Raw genomic sequence first — 8,408 nt, forward strand, 5'->3', positions numbered from 1 at the left:
TGTTATTCATTTTACTTATTTACATTTCAAATGATATCCCCCTTAATGGTTACTCTTCCACAGACACGACATCCTAGTCCCCCTTTACTCATCTCCTAAACCTTTTCGAGAGTGCTCCTATATCCACTCACCCACTCCCACCACACCCTTCTAGCATCCCCCTATGCTGAGGCATCAAGCCTCAGAACCAAGGGTCTCACCTCCCATTTATGTCAATAAATAAAGTCTACAAATAAAGTTAAAAAGAAAAATTGGATTGAGAAACCAGGGTTTTGAGCTTCTGAGTCTCAGAATGTATCTCGGGTTGGACAGGTCTGACAGTGGTAACATTTGTGGGTTTCTCAGAACCTCAAGTATTCCTTAACTAGGGAGTGAGTAAAAACATATATATTCCCTAAAGTCAATCAGCTGGGAAGTAATTGACATCAGATTCAAGCTAGAGCCTCAAAAGCCTTCAGTGTATGTAACTACTGTTAGTCGTTACAAAATGGTCAGAGAAATTGCTGTGATGAAACTCCAGTATGCTTTTATGAGGCAGTGTTTCACTCTTACTGTATGGTATTTTATGCAATTTCACACCGAATAGGAAAATAAAGTTTAATTACTTATCACTGTGAGGCATGCAGTCGGCATCTCTAAAATTCTCTATGTAGTCATAGTAGCTCAAACCCACACTGTCTTGACACTTCTAAAAAGGAAAGCTCAGCATGATCTTATAAGCAGTGGCAGGAGTGTGTGCTTTTTTCTAGTCATGGTCTTGGCTCCTGTGACTCTGCTTTACCCAGTACAAATGGGGTATGTGTTGACTGTGTGTGACTAATTAGACAAAGGCTTCCTACCAGAGGGAAATGAGTCAGGAGCTCCATGACACTTCTCAGACTCTAGCTACTGAATATTGATAAAAGATGCTCATTATGCAGATAACAATACAACACATTTTCCTTGAACATGGACATATGTGCTATCTAAGATTTCTTAAAGTAAATGTCAGGAAACCAGACAATAGGAAAGTAGCTTCAGTCACTAATCTGGGAAGCACTTCCTTCTCAATATGTACTCTTTTCCTGTATGAATATATTCCTATATAATGAAGAAATTCACTAAAGTATAAATTAAAATGATGCTATACTTTACAGCATTCACATTATTTTGCAAACCTTTTCAAATATCTGTATTACACATACATGTGGCATGTGCAGGCACTTATACATATTCATACAAACATATATCATATGTATATAAAATGGGAAAATTAAGCCTCATTTCTGCTAACTTCAAAATAGTTACTCCATGTTAAATATGTAAGTACACAGTTTTAAGAAATATTTCCATGTACATGGAGTCATTTTTAGACAAGTATATGGTTATTTAAATTATATAAGTATACTTATTTCTGTTTCCTGAGATAACATCCCCTATTCTCATCTTCAGCTCTGGTACAGAACACCCATGGGGGTCTTCACTACCTCCTCTAATAGCTTCTCCAGGGGAACCCACAAGTCTTCCACTTCTAACCTCCCTCCCACAACTGGTAAAGCCTGCTCCTCCCAGAACAACAAGGAAGTTGAAGATGGACACACACCTACTGCTCCTAAAATCCAATCCCAGCAGTCCCATTCAAGCTCTGTAGCAGGAAACAAGCTATGGTCTTTGTTTTTTTCTCTGATTTCAAGGGCCTACATCTCTTGCTTACCTTTCCCCAACTCATCTTAGCATTCATGCTTTCAATACCAGCAGGCATTTCCTATGAACATCCCAGCTGAGCAGTCCAGGAAAACAGGAAACACACAGTCAGCACACTTTCCAAAAATCCACAAAGGAAACCAAAACCAAGGAACGTAACACCCACCCAACAAAGACAAATCAAATCCAGAAATTAGCACATGGACAAAAAGTAATCCCAACTCCAGATGCCTAGACACCAGCATAAAAGTACAATCAATAACATCTATGGAATATGCCTTTACTACAGCCCAGATATCCTACCACAGCACAACACAAATATTCTAACATAGAAGCATAAAGGAAAGACCCTGAAAACAATATGAAAATGATGGGGGTTCTAAATAGGAAAGGAGTAAATCTCTTAAAGAAATCCAGGAATATTATGTGGCAGAGAGGAGAAATACTATGTCTACACTCAAGGTTCTGACTTATGAATTTCTAAATGACTAGCAGCCTATCATTCTCTGAGAAAGGCGAGCCTGATATGACTATAATTCCAGTGCCAGACAGTCTAAAATTGGCTCCCAGTGAGGGAGAAAGCTAGAGAACACTTGTACAGATGAGGTAGCTTGCGGCTAACCATCAGACTGAGCGTCGGAACCCCAATTGAGGAGTTAGAGAAAAGACTGAGGGAGCAAGGGGTTTGCATCCCCATATGAAGAACAACAGTATCAACCAAACAGACCCCACAGAGTTCCAGGGACTAAACTACCAACGATATGGAGGGACCCATGGCTCCAGCTGCATATGTAGCAGAGGATGGCATTGTCTGACATCAAAAGCAGGAGAAGCCCTTAGTCCTATGAAGGTTCTTTTCTCCAGTGAAGAGTAATGCCAGGGTGTTGAGTTGGGAGTGGGTGGGTGGGAGTGGGACCATCTTTAGAGAAGTAAGGGGAGGGGGAAGGGGGATGGGTGAAGGGGGAAATGGTACTACATTTGAAAGATAATGGCATAAAATATCCAATAAAAATTAAAAATTATAATTAAAAAAGAAATGTAAATATATAAACTATTCAATTAAATTTTTTAAAAAAATTTAAAGGCTACAAGGGAAAAAGACAAAGTACCATATGTAGGCAGACTCACTAGAAATAGATCTGACTTCTTAATGGAGTCTCTAAAGCCAGAAAGGCCTGGCCAGGTGTGCTGAAGGCTCTAAGAGACCACAGATGCCAGCCCAGACTATTATACCCAACTAAAGTTTCCAGCACCATAGATAGAAAAAAGAAGATATTTCGTGAAAAAACAAATTTGAACAGTATCTATTTATAAATGCAAGCCTATATAAGGTGCTAGAAGAAAACTTCAACCTAAGGAGATTAACTATACCTATAAAATCCAAGCAATAAATAATCTTCAATGATCAAAATCAAATGAAGGGAAGCACACACACTCACACATTTGTTCTCACACTTATACATACCACCAACAACACCAAGAACAGCAAAATATCAGGTATCAACAATCATTGATCATTAATTCTTCTCAATTTCATTGGTCTCAGTTTACCAAATAAAAGATATAGCCTAAAATAATGGATATGAAAACTGAATTCTCTCTTCTGCTGCATCTAAGAATCATACTTCAACATCAAGAACAGAGATTGCTCAAGATAAAGAGTTGGAAAACTATATTAAAGGAAAATACATTTAAAGAGTAGGGTAGCTTTTTTTAAATATCTAACAAAATATACTTCAAACCAGAATTAATCAGAAGAGATAGAGAAAGCCACTAGATGCTCATCAAAGAAAGAAAATATTCTCCAAAATACCACTTCAAATCTTATCATCTCCAAAAAGAAGGACAATCGTGTTTATACAAGAAATAGTACCAAAGCTAAAATCACATATTGAACCTCATACACTCACACTAAGTGACTTCAACACCCCATTCTCATCAACTGAGGACAAGTCATTCAAACAAAACTAAATGGAGGAACACTGGAGCTAAACAGATGCTATAAAGACTATGGAAATAAAAACTATTTGTGGCACATTTTACCCAAACACAAAAGAATGTAACTTCTCTAAATCTCCTAGAACTCTCTCTAAAGTTGACCACATACTCAGTCATAAAGCAAGCCTCAACAGATGCAATAACATTGAAATAACAATGCTGCATCCTCTCAAACCACCGTGGATTAAAGCTAGACACCATCAACAACAGAGACAAAGGAAAGTTCGAAACTTTCATGTAAAAACTGAACAACTCTCTACTGGGTGAAAAATGGATCGAGGCAGAAACAAGGATATTAAAAAAATCAATGAAGATTAATACAAAACATGCACAAACTTGAAAACGGAGCTGAGAGGGGGCCTAATTCACAGCAGTAAGTGCCTAGGTACAAATATTAGAAAGACTAGCAACTTAGCGGTATACCTGAACACTCTGAAATGAAAAGAAGTAAGCACACCCAGGGGAAACAGACAGCAACAAACAATCAAAATGAGATCTGAAATCAATAACATAGAGATTAATACAGAGAAACAATGTAACAAAGTGTTGGTCATCTGAGAAAATCAACATGATTGAAAAATCCTTATCCAAACTAACTATAAAGCAGAACAAAAATATACAAATTAAAAACAATCAGAAACAAAAAGACAGACAACAGACACTAAGGAAATCCGGGGATCATGAACATATTTTAAAAACTCGTATCCCATGAAAAGGGAAAACTTAAAAAAATGGACAATTTTCTTGTTGGATACTTCCTATCAAAATTAAATCAAGACTAGATAAAAAATTTAAGTACATCAATAAATTGACCTATAGTAAATAAGACAATAAAAATAAAAGCAGCCATTGAAAGGGAACCAAATTAAAAGAAACCAGAGCCAGAGAGTTTTAGTGCAAAATTCTAACAGATATTAAAAATGAACTAAGGCCAATATTTCTCTTATTAGTCTATACAATAAAAACAGAAGAGACATTGTCCAATACATTTTATGAGACCAGAGTTCATCTGATACTCAAACCACATAAAAATTCAATGAACAAAAAGAATTACTGACAAGTTTCTCTTATGTACATAGATGCAAAAAAACTCAGTAAATTACTTGCAAATACAATCCAAGAACACATCAAAAGATTATCCACTATGATCAAGCCATGATCAAGAAGTTTTCCTCCTAGAGATATAGTAATAGTTTAATACAAAAATATCATTAATTTAACCCACTGTTTAAACAAACTGAAAGAAATAAAAGACACCATGATCATCTAATTAGATGCAGAATGTCCTTTGTCATTACCCAACTGCCCTTCAGGATAAAATTCCTGGAGAGAATAGGGATACAAGGGACCTACCTAAGCATAAAAACGGGTAAATATAGGAAGTCTCTTTTTTCTTTATTTCTTTTTTATTTTTGATTGGTTATACTATTTATTTACATTTCAAATGTTATCTCCCATTTCCCCCTCCACAAACTAGCTATCCCATCCCTCCTCCCCTGGCTTCTATGAAGTTGCTTCCCTACCCACCCACCCACTCCTGCCTGATCTCCCTAACATTCCCCTAAGCTGGGGCATCAATCCTCCACAGGACAAAGGGTCTCCCCTCCCATTGATGCCAGATAACGCAATCTTCATCTATATATGCAGCTGGAGACATGGGTCCGTCCATGTGTACTCTTTGGTTGATGGTTTAGTACCTGGGAGCTGTGAGGGATCTGGTTGGTTGATACTGTTGTTCTTCCTATGGGGTTGCAAATCCCTTCAGCTCCTTCAGTCCTTATCCTAAGTCCCTCTTTGGGATCACTGTACTCAGTCTGATGATTGATTGCTATCATCTACATCTGTATCAGTCATGCACTGGCAGAGACTCTCAGGCTCCTATCAGCAAGCACTTCTTGTCATCAGCAATATTTTTGTGTTTGGGGTCTGCAGAAGGGATGGATCCCTAAGTGGGACAGTCTCTGAATGGCCAATCCTTCAGTGTCTGCTCTACACTTTGTCCTCATATTTCCTTTAGACAAGACCAATTTTGGGTTAATATTTTTGAGATGGGTGTGTGGACTTATCCTTCAACCAGGGGCCGTGCCTAACTGTTGGATATGGTCTCTACAGGTTTTCTCCCCCCTTTGTTGGTTATTTCTGCTAATTTCATCCATGTTGGGTCCTCGGAGCCTCTTATTTTCCTTGTATCTGGGACTTTCTAGTGTCTTCCCTCAGTTCTTCACCCTCCACTTCTACACAACTCTGTTCAATTTTTTGACTCCCTGAACTTCTCCCCTGTCCTGTCCCACATCTGATCATGACACCCTTTTTACTTAACACTCTTTCTCCCTCCCAGGTCCTTCCTTTCTCTACCTTCCTTGATTATTTTGTTTTCCCTTCTAAGTATAACTGAAGGATACACACATTGGTGTTCCTTCATTTTGAGCTTAATATGGTCTGTGAGTTGTATTGTGGGCATTCAGAACTTTTTTCCTAACATAGTAGTAACTGGATATAGTACTTACCTAAGGACCCAGATATACCACTCCTGGGCATTTACACAAAACATACTCCAACATACAACAAACAAGGACACATGCTCCACCATATTCATATCAGCCTTATTTGTAATTGTTAGAAGTTAGAAACAAACTAGATGTCCCTCAACAGAGGAATGGATACAGATAATGTGGGACATTTACACAATGGAGTACTTCTCAGCTATTAAAAACAATGACTTCATGAAATTCACAAGGCAAATGGATGGAACTAGAAAATACCATCCTGAGTGAGGTAACCCAGTCACAAGTGAGCACACATGGTAAGTACTCACTGATAAGTGGATATTAGGAAAAATGCTCAGAATACCCATGATATAACACACAGAACATGTGAAGCTGAAGAAGAAGGAAGACTATTGTCAAAATATTAAATGGAGAGAAATTCAAAACAATTCCACTAAAATCACAAACACAAAGAGATTGTTCACTGTCTCCATAGCTATTGTAAATAATTCTTGAAACCTTATCTAGAGCAATGAAGCAACTGAAAGAGATCAGGGAGGTACAAATTGGAAAGGAAAAAGTTCAACTGTCATTGTTTACAGATAATATAGTCTACATAAATGACCATAAATATTACACCAAGGAACTCCTATAGATGATAAACACTTTCAGCAAGCTATCTGTATACAAAAAATAACTAGCAAAGTCAGGGCTTATCCTTTATAAATATGAAAAACTGACTGAGAATAAATCAAGGAAACAACATCTTTCACAATATAAATATCTTGGGATAACTCTAACCAAACACGTGAAAGACTTGAATGACAAAAATTTCATGTGTTTTAAGAAAGATATTGAATTCAGAAAGATTTCCCATGGTCACTGATTAGTAGGATTAATAGAGGAAAAGTAGGCATCATACTGAAAGCAATCCACAGATTCAATGAAATCCCCTTCAAAACTCTAATACATTTCTTTCTTTAGAGGTTATGAAAGCCCAATTGTCAACTTTGTATGGAGAACAAAAAAAAAAAAAACTCTAGGAAAGTTAAGACAATTCTAAAGAATCAAACTGCAGGATATATCACCACATATGATTGCTATTTGTACTATAGAGCTCTAGTAAAACACAATACCAGAATGCTATTAGGAAAAACCAGCTAAATTGATAATTTATCTTTTTTATTGGATATGTTTTTATTTACATTTCAAATATTATTCTCTTTCCTAGTTTCCCAGCAATAAACCTCCTATCCTATTCTCCTCCCCTTTTTCTATGAGGGTGTTCCCCTCTCCAAGAACCCCCTGATATTCCCTGCAATGAGGAGTCAATCCTTCCCAGGACCAAGGGCTTCTACTCCCATCGGTGCCCAACAAGGCCATCTTCTACTACGTATGAAGCTGGATCCATGAGTCTGTACCTGTGTATCATTTGGGTAGTGGTTTAGTGCCTCGGATTTCTGGTTGGTAGGTATTGTTGTTCTTATGGGATTGTAAGTCCGTTCGGCTTTTTCAACACTTTCTCTAATTCCTCCAACAGGAACCCTGTTCATAGTTCAATGATTTGCTGCTAGCATTTGTCTCTGTATTGGACATAATCTGGCTGAGCCTCTCAGGATACAACTATATCAGGCTCCTCTTGGCATGTATTTCTTGGCTTCATTATCTAGTTTTAGTGGTTATATATAAGTGGGCTGTATACCCAGGTGGGGCAGATTCTGAATGACCATTCCCTCAGTCTCTGCTCTAAACTTGTTCTTCATATCCACTCCTATGAATATTATTGTTCCCTGTTTTAAGAAGGACTGAAACATCCACACTTTGGGTGTCCATCTTATTGAGCTTCATGTGGTCTGTGGATTTTATCTTGGGTAATTCCAGTTTTGGGATTAATATCCGCTTATCAGTGAGTGCATACCATGTGCATCCATGCTTCTGAGAGAGAGAGAGAGAGAGAGAGAGAGAGAGAGAGAGAGAGAGAGAGATAGAGAGAGAGAGTTACCTCACTGAGAATGATGTTTTCTAGTTTTATCCATTGGCCTATGAATTCCATGAAGTCATTGTTTTTGATAGCTGAGTAATATTCCATTGTGTAGATGTACCACATTTTCTGTATCCATTCCTCTGTTGAAGGGCATCTGGGTTCTTTCCAGCTTCAAACCATTATAAATAAGGCTGCTAGGAACATAATGGACCATGTGTCCTAGTTGTATGTTAGAGCACCATTCTGGTATATGCCTA

The 8,408-nt window shown here is 37.7% G+C and overlaps 1 pseudogene; it reads left to right on the plus strand.

The window, feature by feature from the left end:
- Positions 1-2,082: 2,082 nt before the first annotated feature.
- On the plus strand, positions 2,083-2,187 carry LOC120094941 (small nucleolar RNA SNORA17; annotated as a pseudogene).
- Positions 2,188-8,408: the final 6,221 nt, after the last annotated feature.

The sequence above is a fragment of the Rattus norvegicus genome, chromosome 9 (assembly GCF_036323735.1).
Source record: "Rattus norvegicus strain BN/NHsdMcwi chromosome 9, GRCr8, whole genome shotgun sequence".
In the NCBI taxonomy this organism is placed as follows: Eukaryota; Metazoa; Chordata; class Mammalia; order Rodentia; family Muridae; genus Rattus; species Rattus norvegicus.